Below are 15051 nucleotides of genomic sequence, written 5' to 3'. Positions count from 1 at the left end.
TATTGCTATTATAATCATTTAGGTGATATAGATATTATTGGGGGAGTAATGCAGTAATACCAGAGGAGGGATGGACTGATTATTTTAACTGCCAGGACTAGATGAGACCACATCAGCTTTCATAACCTCTTCTTTTTGCCTAATTATCTGCTTATAGTGTCCCCCCCTGCCTTGTTATTTTACTGTTATTGGCTTTATATAGGTTATGGTTGACTCTTAGCTTTCCCCCAGCTTTTATGCATTCTGGAGGAAACCATGCTTTTGAGGGCTGTATTGGTTTATTAACATCCTTGGGATTATCATGGAGCTCCTACATTTAATTATGATATAGTTCTAAGAGATCACCAATTGTACTCAACATAAAAGGAATGGATAGAAAGTATGGACAAGGTAGTTATTAGGTGATTAAATTACCAATTTAGGCAGTCTGTTTTCCTTTAAGATTTGGTTGTTGGAAACATGCTGAGCTATAATATTGAATGTATCACATCCTTTGGTTGTCATGTGCAAGAGAAAATGTTGATTTCTGGGTTAAGAATAGAATAGAATAGAATAGAATAGAATAGAATAGAATAGAATAGAATAGAATAGAATAGAATATCTTTACTGTCATTGTATAACTCACAATGAAATTAAGTAAGTTGGTAGCAATGGTACACATGACTAGTACTGCAATGTCTTTTTCAGGATTTTTTATAGCTCAATCAAGAGATAATAAAGACTGTAACTACAACAACAACAATAATAGCAATAATACAAAATGGAAAATGTGACATTTGGTAGTCAGGATTGTGGTCAGTATTTTGGTGGGCAGAAGCTGCAGGAGTGTTAGAGAGTCCTATCTTTAATGAATAAAAAACTAGATATGTTAAGTCTGTCAGAAACTTTATGCATCAAATTTTCTTGTTTTTCTGCCAAAGATTGATGGGGAATTATGCAGCTGTAAGCTGTCAGCTAGCTGCTGAATGTCTGTGAAGCAGCAAAAACAACAACTCAAGATTCCTGATTGCCCACAGACAGCATGTTGTGCAAATCTTTTTTGAAGGTCTCCCTAGAATCATCTCTGTTCTTATACATGGATAAAGTTGTGTCAGAGTGGTGTAACACAAGACATCCGTTGCCTTCTTAACTAGTGCAATCTAAACATGAATTGTAGGGTAAAAGCTAGTATACATAATAACCTCAGTCAGCTCAAACACAGTCTCCTTTTGGACAGACTATGAATAAGTCTGCTCAAGGGAAGCATCTTTTCCTCTAAAGGTACCTTTTGCAGTACCTCACTCTTTCTGTGAGACACTGACATAATAAAAAGAGAGAAAAAGAAAATTATTGTGGCAAACGCCACAATCATTTGAAGACTCCTGGGCTACCTTCAGACTTATGCGGTTGATCCATTCCCAAGTTTGTCTCTGAATCTATAGTCATACATACAACACATACACACACAAACAGTACACACACACACACACACACACAGAGAGAGAGAGAGAGAGAGAGAGAGAGAGAGAGAGAGAGAGAGAGAGAGAGAGAGAGAGAGATGCATACAAACACATACTTACATACATATGTTTGAGTGCATGTGTATGTACTGATTTTTAATCAAACTGTAGCAAAGTGTCTCCTGCCTATCACCCAGTGTTCTTCACACAGAAAGAATGAATGTCTTTGTGTATTTTTCTAGGACTCCCTGATTAGTGCAATCTGACATGCCTCTCAAATCCATAGCCATAAACAGTATAAAGCTGTTTGCCTCGTAGCAATCTTGAGCAAGATTGTTCATAGAGAGACGAAGCTTAATGAGATTTCCCCATTCTTCGCCATAATCCTACCCGTAATGTGTTGGTTTCCCCTAGGCAGGAAAGTCTTTCATTTATTTACATGATTTATATAGCTGCTGGTTTCACATGAGTGATTTTGGGTGGTTTACAAAAGCAAACAACACCCCACTCCCCCCCCCGACCCGTACCCACACAATAGAAATCAACTGACATCAGTAATTTTAAGCAGGATCTCTGGAAGGAACAGTGAAATAAATGCCTTCCTCTTTTATTTCAAAGATGTCACTGCAGGCTGCATATAGTCCATAATCCAGCTGTTCTTATAGTATAACATTTGGATTTTTCTTCTTTTTCAGAAAACACAAGGAGCCTCAAAAGCATCTTAAAGAAGCATTCCTTAATATACGTTCTAGATTGCTCAAACACAAGTTCTGAGCTGACTGTGTGTGATAGGAGCCAATCAGAAGATCTTTAGGATGACGAGAAGTACTTTAAATTTAAAGTTACTTGCCAAAAGGGGAAGCTGCATTTGCAACTATCAAAAATGTTCTAATCTAAGAAATTAGTACAAAATACCAAGTTTTTTTTTTTTTTGGTTACACATAACCTTATATATCTCTCCTTTTACAAACTTTAATTGGCCTGTGCTAAATTCAAGGAAATTTAAATGCTAAATAAGGCAAAAAAAGATATGCCATTTCTTGTTCTAGGAAATCTCACTTAATAATTCTTCTGGGTGTGCTATCAGAACTTTAAAGCATGGTACTTTGAACATGATTATTGCATCATTTTAGAAAAAAAGAAAGTATAAAAATAAAAACCTGAGAGGTATACTTTGTTGACCTTCTACATTAAATCTCATTTTCTGCTTTGATCTCTTTGTTTCATCAAACAACAGCATAGACAGAGCCCAACCTATATCCTTTAATCTTCCACAGCAAGAGAAAGACAGAGATGACTTTATCCTACTCAAAACCCAGAAGTCCAAAAGTTGATGGATTAATACAAGGATACTTGTACAACATCTTTACTTTAGGAAAGAAAAATACTGTATACAATAACAGGGCAGATTTTTTAAAAAATCCACTTAATTAGAAATAGATTTCCTTTTAGGAAAAAAAAAGAATGACTGAATCCAGATTTTTCTGAGACATGGACTGCTATAATTGAAGCTTAGTTACTCTAGCCATAAGTAAGAAATATGTATTTCCATCGATGAAGTAAAGCTCTAAGTTTGTTCATACAGGCTACAGAATAATAGCAACAGCATTTTAAAATCATTTTGTGTGTACATTTAAAAGTTTCCAAGGTTCGTATGGTTTGGGATTGGGCAATAGAAATGACTAGGCAAAACATTCAATACAAACCGGAGACATTACTATTAGGAATACTAGAGAAAAATGTAAATAAAGAGGACACATATTTAATTATCCATGTGGTCACAGCAGCAAGGATACTATTTGCTCAAAAGTGGAAAGCAATGGAAGTACCGAGTGGGGAAGCACTAATAAAGAAAATTATGTATTGTGCAGAACTAGATAGGATAACTAAAAGATTAAAAAATCAGGAAGAAACAGAATTTTATCGAATATGGAATAAATTTTATAGATGGGGGAAAAAAATGGAGGTCACAGTAAAGAGATAAACTGAGATGGAGACTAGAAATGTATAGCTGTATATAGGTATATTATATGTAATTAATGTACAATATGGACTGAGATGTAAGTCAAAGACGATTTACCATGTTCAATGTTTTTAATCCTTTTTTTTCCTTTGTATTTAATAAAAAAAATTAAAAAAAGTTTCCAAGGTTAAAAACTTACCAGACCAAGACAGGAAAAGAAAAAAAGGACAAAGGCAAAAGTGCAAAAAGAAAAGATAAAAAGAAATAGAAAGCAGAAGCTACCAATTTCCTTTGCAGCAAATACAAGTATGATTATATAATTATGTCTCACTCTACAGTTACAAAAAAGTTCACTTTTTTTCTATTATCTATTTTTTGTTCCTAGCCATGAAACCCAGAAGTCATTAGTGCATTATATATTTTTTTCATGCAAAAATTCTATAAGTGATTTCCAGTTGGCTACAAATGCAGATGTCTTCTTTTAAATCAAAATATCAATTTAGCCTTCTCTGCAAATTTCAAATGAATGGTCTTCACCAACCATTTCTTTGTTGTGGGTAATGTTGAGCCTTTCCACTTTTGAGCATGTAGTAATCTCATTGCAGTTGCTATAAAATAAATGTTCTACTTTATTGCTTAAGTGTTTGATTTGGAATGTGGGAAAAAGTTCAAATTTTCTTTTATACAGAGCCTGAATACTTATTTTGTTTTACTGATAGAACATGACCTTTAATGATAAAGTGGTAATACCACTTTATAACCCCTTAGTAAGACCACGCTTGGAATATTGCCTCAGGTTTTGGTTGCCATGATATAAAAAAGATGTTGAAACTCTAGAAAGAGTGCAGAGAAGAGCAACAAAGATGATTAGGGGACTGGAGGCTAAAACATGAAGAACAATTACAGGAATTGGATATGTCTAGTTTAATGAAAAGAAAGACTAGGACTGACATGATAGAAGTATTCCAATATCTCAAGTGTTGTCACAAAGAAGAGGGGGTCAAGCTATTCTCCAAAGCACCTGAAGGCAAGACAAGAAGCAAGGGATGGAAACTCATCCAGGAAAGAACCAACCTAGAACTAAGGAGAAATTTCCTGCCAGAACAATTAATCAGTAGAACGATTTGCCTCCAGAAATTTTGTGTGCTCCAACACTGAAGGTTTTAAAGAAGAGGCTGGACAACCATTTGTTTGAAATGGTATAGGGTTTCCTGCTTGAGCAGGGGGTTGGACTAAAAGATCTCCAACTCTGTTATTCTGTTATCTCTGACTCTTCCTTCCCACCAATCATCATTCACTTTCTGTAAAAACTTTTAAATCAAGAAACATATATTTTAGTGAGATGAAGTATTTCTTCTTGTTTGGGTTTTATTGGAGATAAAAAGGGAATTGGGCCAAACTGTATTCTTTCCCCATGTTCTTAACACATTCCTTCCTGTCTTATAAATCACCTTAAGAAAAATCTGTGTGCATTTTCTCCATAAATGTTTTATGACAATGCAAAATTAAAGTGGGATGTCTTGTATCTACTGTATGCATGTCTGTGGACAATGTGTCAGAAAAAAAAGATGTTTGCGGTGTCTAAATTTGAAGTTAATTAAGGGGATTTGGAAGGGATTTTTACTCATTTGAGATGAGGCAGATGTCTCTAATTTGTCGTGTTTTAATTCCAAAATGCTCTAAAATTTCGGCCCAGACTTCATTCTGGAACTCTGTCATTATTAGGCCTCATACCAGAGCTTTATAGCTCTCTGGATTCTTAAATCCTTTTTTTATCACAGTGGCTTGATTTGGCAGAAGACTCTCAGGCCTGTGTTGGCTGGATTAGCATCTTTCTCAAAATAAGAAGGAAGCCTTAAGCACAACAATTGATTGTCCTTTGAAATGCAAAGTGGTAAGAGCCTCAGTGCTCCAGAGTTTAAATTCCAGGCTTTTTTTCTCTTGCTCTTCTGAATTAATAAACACTTGGCCAGCTTCTTGATGACCTTGAGAGGCAGCTGAGGTAGGCTTACACAAAAGTTCTCTCTAGCCTGAGAATTGTTGGTTCCCTTCCATCAATGGTACTTGTGTTGGAGAGGGAGAAGTGTTGTATTCAATGACTGACAGATACATCCTCAACTTGCAGTCAGACTATGACTGGTCAGCTCAATAACAGTTTCTGTGGTCAGTGTTGATTGGGTGCTATTTAGGCAACTCATGAGGCCAACCAGGAGAATGAAGATAGGCAAAAATAGGCTTCAATGGTTTATGCATGTGGTTGCTATGATATATGTTCAAAGGGATCTCTCTATCATCTTCGTTGTCATCCTGCTCCTCCTATCTCTTCATGTGAGACTCAAACTAAAGGTTGGGTTTCATAAAGGTGTTACTGAAAGAATGCCTAGAAATACATCAGAAGAATATTCGAAAGAGGAGACAATCTAACCTCTTTCATCTCTTTCTAGGGAGTCAAGGTTGTGTAATGAAGATGGTTCTGGTCATTTCCTTAGTTAATGAACACAACTGTTTGAGTAGCCTTTTATCTCCAAATTCTTCTAACTTAAAGCTCACTCACATTGTTCTGGATTGGTCTACCCATTTCAAATATCTTCAGAAATCAGGATGCTGTAAAAATGGCCACATCTAGGTTTGTTGTAATTGTAGATTCTTGCTTAAGTAAATATTGCTTCCCCTAACTCCCTGCTTCACAATATTCAACAATACTACACATTCCTCTGTATTTCTGTGTCTATGAAATTGGACTTATCTCTCCTCAAAATTTCACAGTTCATGTTCTTTCTATGTTTTTATATCTATTTGTGTTACACCTCAGGTACCCCAAGGTTCTGACTTAGGTCGGTATTCATCAATGTCTTCATCGATGATTTAGATGAGGGGATAGAAGGGTAACTCCTCAAATCTGCAGATGACATCATGGTGGCAGGAATAGCTCAGGGTAGACTTGAGAAGGGTCTTGACAAACGTGAACACTGGGCCCATTATCTAAAGAAGTGAAATTCAATGGTGTAAAAAGTAAGGTCCTATATTTAGACAAGAAAAACCAAATGCACAGGAATAGCATAGATGGTACCTGGCTCAACAGTGGTAACTCTGAGAGAGATCTTGGAATCTTAGTGGACAATCACTTAAATATGAGCCAGCAATGTGCTGCAGCTGCCAAAAAGCCAATGCGGTTCTAGGCTGCATTAACAGAGGAATAGAATCAAGATCACACGAAGTGTTTGTACCACTTTATAATGTCTTGGTAAGACCATGCTTTGAGTATTGCATCCAGTTTTGGTCATCATGATATAAAAAAAGATGTTGAGACTCTAGAAAGAGTGCAGAGAAGAGCAACAAAAATGATGATTAGGGGACTGGAGGCTAAAACAAATGAAAAAGAGTTGCAGGAGTAGGGGATGTCTAGTTTAATGAAGAGAAAGACTAGGGGTGACATAGTGTTTCAATACCTCTGGGATTGCCACAAAGAAGAGGGGATCAACCTATTCTCCAAAGCAGCTGAATGTAGGACAAGAAGCAACGGATGGAAACTCATGAAGGAAAGAACCAACCTAGAACTAAGGAAAAATTTCCTGATAGTTAGAAAAATTAATCAATGGAATGATTTGCCCCCAGAGGCGGTAGGTGCTCCATCACTGGAGGTTTTTAAGAAAAAAATTGGGCAATCATTTGTCTGAAATGCCATGCAATTTCCTGCTTGAGCAGGGAATTGGACTAGAACAGGGGTTCTCAACCTTGGTAACTTTAAGACTTGTGGACTTCAATTTCCAGAATTCCTCAGTCAGCAAAGCTGGCTGAGGAATTCTGGGAGTTGAAGTCCACAAGTCTTAAAGTTGCCAAGGTTGAGAACCCCTGGACTAGAAGGTCTCCAGGGTCCCTTCCAACTCTGTTATTCTATTTGAAAAAAAAATTGGATGAATTTGTGCAGAACATAATTTATTTTATTTATATACTGTCTTTATTATTTTTACAAATAACTCAAATTGGTGAACATATCCAACACACCTTCCTCTTCCTATTTTCTCCACAACAACCCTATGAATTTAGGTCATTTCTTTGGATGTTCATAAAGAAGCAGATAATGAAATGCGTGTTGTAATGTAATCCTACCCACCAGTATGTAAGGAACACAGCTTACCTTGTGATGTCCCAATGGAAATATTATCATTTGGCTTAATGAGGATACTCTGAGGTTTAGCCCTAGCTGAATGCCAAGGGCGCCCCTTCCTGTTGGCAAGGCTTCTGACTTCTGACTTCTGGTATAGTTGCATAGGTAATGGTGAAAACCTGGTGCAAGTGAGGGACAACGCTCTGGCCACAGAGAAAGAGACTGAGAATCACTACCCTTGCTGCATTCTTCATGGCTGCACATCTTTGTACCAGTCCCTGTATTTGTTTATTATCAAGAGCCTTAAAGCAGCCCCAATCAAGCAGATTTTTAAAATAAGGGTTGACACAAAAGTGCAGGCTGATCCCTGTCTGAGAAAGTAAACTGAGGCCCAGTTCTCTCCACGGTGGCAGCTGAGAAACGTTTCAGCGCATCATGAAGGAAACAATCAAGTGAAAGCTTTTACTAGCCACCATAAAGAAGATGAGAACTAAGCCAGTACACGAAGCCGGAAGCTAGATTAGCCTTGCTATTGACTCATTTCCAGCCATGCATTCAAAGCGATAAGACCCACCTGGTAATCAATAAAACAATTTGCAAATAGCAGTAGCGATAAGCATCTCTCATTTGGAGAGAACTGCTCATTTTCAGGGTCAGTCGCAAACTTTAATTTCTGTATGGGTAAAGCTCTACTGTTAGACTTGTATGCAATTAGGGGCCATTCACAGCTTGCTTCCCAGTTTTGTAACTGCAGCAATAGATGTTTGGGGACAGCCCATTCACTCTCACTGTAGGGATTTCATTTTTTAGCCACCCCAGGCAAGCTTTTGAAATGATTTCTTTTCTATCTTTCTGTAATTTTGAAAAGCTTGCAGCAGATCGCACTGAGCCATTTTCCCAGCAGACAAAATGGTAATATGACATCCAGGGTTGAACTCTGGATCCCCTGTTCCCATCTGCAGAAGAAGAAAACTTTGGAGACGGATTCTTCCCAAAGTTTTGCTTCTTCCAATTAAAACAGCGCTGAAAATTGAAAGATCCTAAGTGTATCATTCAACTGCATGTGCCACCAGGTGCTGGGATGTGGAGTAGAATACACTGTTTGCCAAGGTTGTGATGATAAAATCTGTTCAGGTCCGTTTTTTTTCCCAGCTGGGAGAATGTGGGTGAAGGAAGATACGAAAGGAGGTTTATTTTCCCAATAAAACAACAACAACATGTGTTCTTGGGGCAACTGGCAAAATGGAGTGGTGATCTAGTAGGTTTTTATGTGTTTCTGGGCCCTTTGTTTCAAGGTGTCAGTATATGTGAAACTGGACTGGAGGCACTATTTTAATTGTTGTTATATGTTTTCCTTTTATTGTGTCTAGTATGGTGACTGGTCCTTGGGGGCAAAAGGAAGTGTAAGTATGGGTCTTTTGTTTTCCTAATTTAGCCCTAGTGATCAGCTTCAGAATTTTGTGTAGTCAACTTTCCAAGATCACTTTGCTACTTAGTATTTTCTGAATGGGAGTCTCGTTTTATGAATGGGAAACATTGTATCTTATGAATGAAAGATGGTTTCCCTAGGCTAGACCACTGACTGTTTTAACGGAGAAAAGATAGGAAAGGGTTCCTGTTTAATTCTTATGGGGACTTTCTTTTCTTTGGAAGATCAGCCTTGGGGAAATATTTTATTCTATTGGGGAAATATTCTATAAATATTCTAATAGAATATACCTCTGCCTGCTTGGAGGCTTGTTGTCAAAACATGCCAGTACTGAGTGGGATAGTCCTTACCATTTGCAAAGAATGTTGTATGAGGCACAGGTATGAATAATAGTGGTAACTTAGTCTATTCCTTCTTCACCTTATTGCAAAGCATTGTGTGGTTGGCCAAAACCAAAGCAGGAGTAGATGTAAATATTTATGGGTCTGGTGATCTATGGAAGATTAAACTTGAAATGTAAGAACAAAAAATGGTGAAGAGCATCGATTAACATGTCAGAAATATACCTTTGAGAAAAAAAACTGTCACGGGGGACTTCCGGTTTGCGTCGCAGCGGAGTGGGATGCAGGAAGGCAGGTCTCTGTCTTCTGTGCCTGATTTTGCCCTGCTGGGGGCCCTAAAAAGGGCCTAAAATCGCTCTGAAGAGGTGATGAAGAGGAGGGATGCCTTGTTGATCACAGAGAGATGGCGGTCTTTCCATTTGAGCCAAGGAAAGCCCTACAAACTGGCAGGGGAAAGACCAGTTGCATTCTTGTGGCCTGTCATTAGTGGTTGACAACTAAAGAAGAAAAAAGCACCAATTAACAAATCATAAACAGCATGTTTGGAACTGGATGAGAATATTGATTCTTTCTTTACTAATTTACAAACTGAATTTCCTGGGAAAGGCTCCCAAGAAGCTGAAAACCTCCGAATGTAAATGGAAGTGGTGTTTTAATTTTATGGGGGACAGAAACAGCTAATTTTTCTCTTCTTATCCCATTGTGGGAGTCTGTGACTGGATCTTCTCAGGTTGAATGAAAGCTTTCCACAAAACATTGTGTAATTTCACCCTTTGCCCAATACAAGACATTTTTACTAGCTGTACAGGATTAATTTAACTTTCCAGTTTTGAGAGCCAGCCTGGCCACACAGATCTATGGGCTTGTTTAGAGTGGAATCCAGTCCTTGCTGGCTTACAGAGTCTCCATGTCACAATATTTCTGTCAGCTTCAGCTTGGCTGCATCAAGCTACAAGGCAGAATTGTTGTCATCCAATTCAATAAAGTTCCCTTGCAACTTTAATTAGTAGCTTTCTCCTTGCAATTTGCTTTCTTTAATTTTTTTGTTCAATTGAAGCCTGAATGAATAGATCTTAATTTCTGTTTCTCTTCCCCATGGCCTTGCCTCTGGCAGTAGACTTTTAATTCCTGGATCATTTAGTCTCTTTTCTTGTTTTTCCTTTTCAAAATAGTGAAATAATGCTGCTTGCTATGAAAACATACTTTAAGATCAATAGTTTTGTTGGAAGTCAGCACCAACCCACCCTCCTAGAAAAAGAAATATTTTGGGGAATATTAAAAATAGCTAAATATTATATTTCCCCAAAGGAATAATGGAGAAAAATCTTAGGCAGAAACCAACCCCCAGTCTCCTCTCCCCCCCCCCAGAGAAACAGGTCAGCTTTTAGAAATGCAGACTTGGGGCCACCTTTTCATAAGCAAAATGAGAAGCTTGGAGCTGATGGGATTAGAAAGACAAAGACTTCTAAAATCTACATCCCCACCTAAAATCTAAAGACATGACCTTTAGGACACAATAGGATTAACCCACCACCATTAGAACACCAAAAGGGCACACTCAAGCTCAGGTCAAAGTACCTAAAGCCACAGAAACAGGAAGAATCTCAAATACAATGCCCAAAGAAGGTATAAAAGCCCACCTATCCCAATTCCATTTTGTCAGCTGTTCCAGAACCATCTATTTTATTCCCAACTTGGAAGTGGACCTGATTTTTCTTTCAACAGTTTCAACTCTTTTTTAGAATCAGTGACTGCATGATTTTTAAATTATTAACTAGCAATTCTTATATCATGCTGAACAGAGAACAATAATGGGTGAGAACTTATCAAAAAGGGAAGTTTTAAGCAAAGGGACAATAGCACCCAAATGTCTTAATCATGCCTTACCAGCTTATAATGGAGAGGTGGCCGGCATAGTTGGATTTAGAAAATAAAAATAAAAAGGATAAAGAATTAACACATAAAAATACTAGGACAAGCAAACATGTCATCATCCTGATTTTTTTTAATTAAAAAAAAACTCTTACTAAGAAGTAGCAAGTCTATCTAAACAAAGTTCATCTTATTCCTTGGAAGTTTCAACTCCTCCTTCATAATTCAGCTTTAACACAGCTCATTAAAGGAGTGTAATTGTCATACATTTGTATGCTAATTATTTGTTCATTATTTTTCCCCCCCCTCACTCTTAGCTCTTTATGTACATGGTTGGAGGAGATTCTCTTGTTGAATACCTGCCCATCAGATAGTAGATTAAGACATGGGAGCAGGACCAATAACACAACTGGCGGTCCTACTTTCATATTTAAAAAAATGGATGTTTGGAATTGTGAATAAAGTCACAGCCAATTCTTTCCTGCAAACCCATTGCAGATATTTAAAGCTTTTGCCTGTCTAGTTACTAACCAGAATATAATGTAACTTCCTGTTTCAAAGACAAATGGCTTGTTTGCTGCACTAAATGTTTGCAATCATGATACACATCATGCCTGTAAATAAGAGAGTTAGGAGGGAAGTCAGCCTTTAATTATCCCAAGTAGGTTATTTGGCTGAGAATTTCAAAAGCTTAATCACAAATAACTTATGTGGCAAGGCCAAATGGAGAGAAAGTGATTAACTATTGAAATCTTATCCTCATAATCAAAATGACAGAGCATAAAATAACCATGTGCCTTGAATTGGGATTGCCTGGCTTGTGTGTGTGTTTGTGTGTGTGAAATGAAGCAACAAATGCTTCTTTGAGAAAAAGTCCTGTAAACATAATATTATCTACGATAAGAGTCTCTCTCTCTCTCTCTCTCCCTCCCTCCCTCCCTCTCTCTCTCTCTTCAATAATAAGAGAATTATTGGATTTCATTTTAGTCTCTGGGGCTCTGCTTCTTCATTGTTCTTTTAAAGCAGGGATGGGCAATTGATTTTCCCAAGTAGCCACATGAGAAACTGGGACTGCAGGGCCCAATCAAGAGGACTGAGAAGGTATGTAGGCATGTATGGACATATGTAAATTGAAAAAAAAAAAGCAGTCACCTTAAAAATAAATCCAATGCACTTGTATTGCATGCATGGTGTACACTTATTTACATTTCTGAATGATCTCACACAGGTTAGATAAGAATAGCCAAAGATCTGGATGTAGCCCAGGGGCCATAAAATGCTCAGGTCTGTTTTAAAGGCTGGGAGGAGGAATAATGGAAATAGAAAAACGAACAATTAGTTTACAACTATATGAGAATCCCAGGCTTGCCATAATTCTGTTATCTGAAGCACGGACTTTCTTTTGGATGAAATCTGGAACTCTGCTTTACTCATATCTTGTCTAATATCCTTAATACTCTGTGGCATGTTAAATCTGTAGGGATAGAACTGGTGGTTATCATTTGGCCCAAAGAAACAAGAGTCTGCTTTGATATACCTACCCTATTTGCTCTGTGTTGATTTTACACTAAAGTAAGTGAGTTGGGGCTATCATCTGATTTTGGACACCACTTATGGTGATTTTAGAAAGGTTTCTGCTCCCCCCCCCATTCCTTTATGTTCTTTCTGAAAGAAAATGAGAAAAAACAAACTGTATTGATATTACTATTACATTTCAAGTGGTTTCCCTGCACACCTCTGCTTCTACTCCTCCAAACAAAAAATGTTGGGAAACAAAACAGCTGGGGAGACTGTTAAAAGCAATACAATGAGCCAGAGTTGGGGGAAAAAATCAATCATTTGATTAAAGGAGCAGAAGTGTTCAAAAACCTGCCTAGCACTTCATGCCATGAAACACCTGCAGAATCAGATCTTTAAAAACTGGTTTTAAAGCAGCACAGAGTCCCAAAGACTGAGCTCTAGCAAACTGCATTTTATATAAAAATGAGTGATTAAAAAAGTTATGCTTCCATAGGAAAAGGACAATGTATAAGGAATGAGAATCTGTTAGGAAGTCTCAAACCCAATGCCATGATATTCTGGATTCCACACTAAGTAGAAGACCTGGAGAACATATAATTTCGAAACCTGCCCCCCCTATTTCTTTTGAAGTCTGTATTGAGTGGGGAAATGAATCCTGTAAAATAAGATTTTTTTTTTAAATAAAGTGATGCTTAAAGTGAGGCTCCGTGGTATCTGAAACAGAACATCCAGATGCAGTCACAGTTTTGTTCCATACAGTATTAACCTTGTGAACTCTAAAGCTTCCTCCTTCCGTTATGTAGTCAAGATGGACAGTGAATAATATTTATATGTTACTTATATGTAAGGGTGTAGGTCTATACATATGTAATATATAGTATGTTTAAATGTGTGTTATATATGTGTACACTTTGAGAGCAAGCAAATAAATTTATTTTTTAATGTGTGCCGTTGAGCCCACAGTAAAAAATGACAATAAAGGTTATCTGCCTGCCTGCCTGCCTGCCTGCCTGCCTGCCTGCCTGCCTGCCTGCCTGCCTGCCTGCCTACCTACCTACCTACCTACCTACCTACCTACCTACCTACCTACCTACCTACCTACCTACCTACCTACCTATCTATCTATCTATCTATCTATCTATCTATCTATCTACCTATCTATCTATCTAGTTTTGGTGATATGCTTTATTCTCTGAAGATCATTGCTTTTGTTTCCTGCTAAATGAGCATTTTCATTTGCAATTTGCAGGCTCAACCAAGTGATTTCACATTTAAGTCCCTAGAATCCATTTTGACTTCCTACTTCATTTCTGGACCAAGTACTTTTCCCCTGAACCTTATTATTCTACTGTTTGTGAAATTAGAGCTGGGGGTTTAAATTGAACAATGCAGGAAAGCTTCTTTCGGCTTCTGTGGGTGTACAATCTATAATCTTTCATTTCATTTAGCTTTCAACTCCAGAGTGCCTTTTTTGATTGGTGTTTGGCGATGACAGTCATTTTGTTCCCAATCATAACTTGCTACAGATTTTGTGGAAGTTGGCACCTCTTGACTTCCTTTATTCATGACCGACTCATTAGAATCCACTAGTTGTTTTTCTTGGAAGTAGAACACCTTGATTTACTATTGAATAAAGCCCTTGATCTCATCACCAGCCAGGGAACCTAAAAAGATTATTGCCTTATGCTGGCAACAATCATAAGCAGGCAAGCCAGTCTCTTCAATTTCTCTGAATGTATGTAAATGTATGCTAATTGAAATGAGTTATTTGGCAGGCCTCAGGAATACCAGTTTAGCAGCAAATGAGCAAGGAATCCTCAGAGAATACAAACTAGGATAAAACTATGCAATTGCCTCCTTTATTTATTTATTTGTTGTCAGCCTGATGTGGCCACTCTGCTCATTTATCAGAATTGCCACTATGATTCATGACCTGGTTTCCCAACCTCATAATCTACTGGCATGACAGACAGCAAGCTGCTTCAGTCTCCATCATGATGAAATAGCCCTAGTGCATCAGTGATGGAGAAAGGGAATAGGTTCACTGCCCACAATTATCCTCTCAAACAAGGAGTAACTACGTGACTATACATTACTTCATTGTATATAAGAGGATTTTTTGGGTGGGTGGGCATGCTCTTTCATTCATTCTTGACCCTTAGCAACTGCCTGGACAAGTCCCTGTAGTTTTCTTGACAGAATTTCAGAAGTGGCTTGCCATTGCTTATTTCCTAGAGCTCAGAAAGAGTGACTGGCTCCTGATCACATAGTTGGTTTTGTGTCTAAAATGGAACTAGAACCCACTGTTCCATGGTTTCTGGTTTGGTGTCTTAACCACTACACCCAACTTTTTTAATATAAGAGAAATAAGACTGCTA

This window comes from Crotalus tigris, unplaced genomic scaffold (genome assembly GCF_016545835.1).
Source record: "Crotalus tigris isolate CLP2741 ecotype Arizona unplaced genomic scaffold, ASM1654583v1 scf7180000018155.2402879, whole genome shotgun sequence".
Lineage (NCBI taxonomy): Eukaryota > Metazoa > Chordata > Lepidosauria > Squamata > Viperidae > Crotalus > Crotalus tigris.
This window is presented reverse-complemented; position numbering follows the sequence as displayed.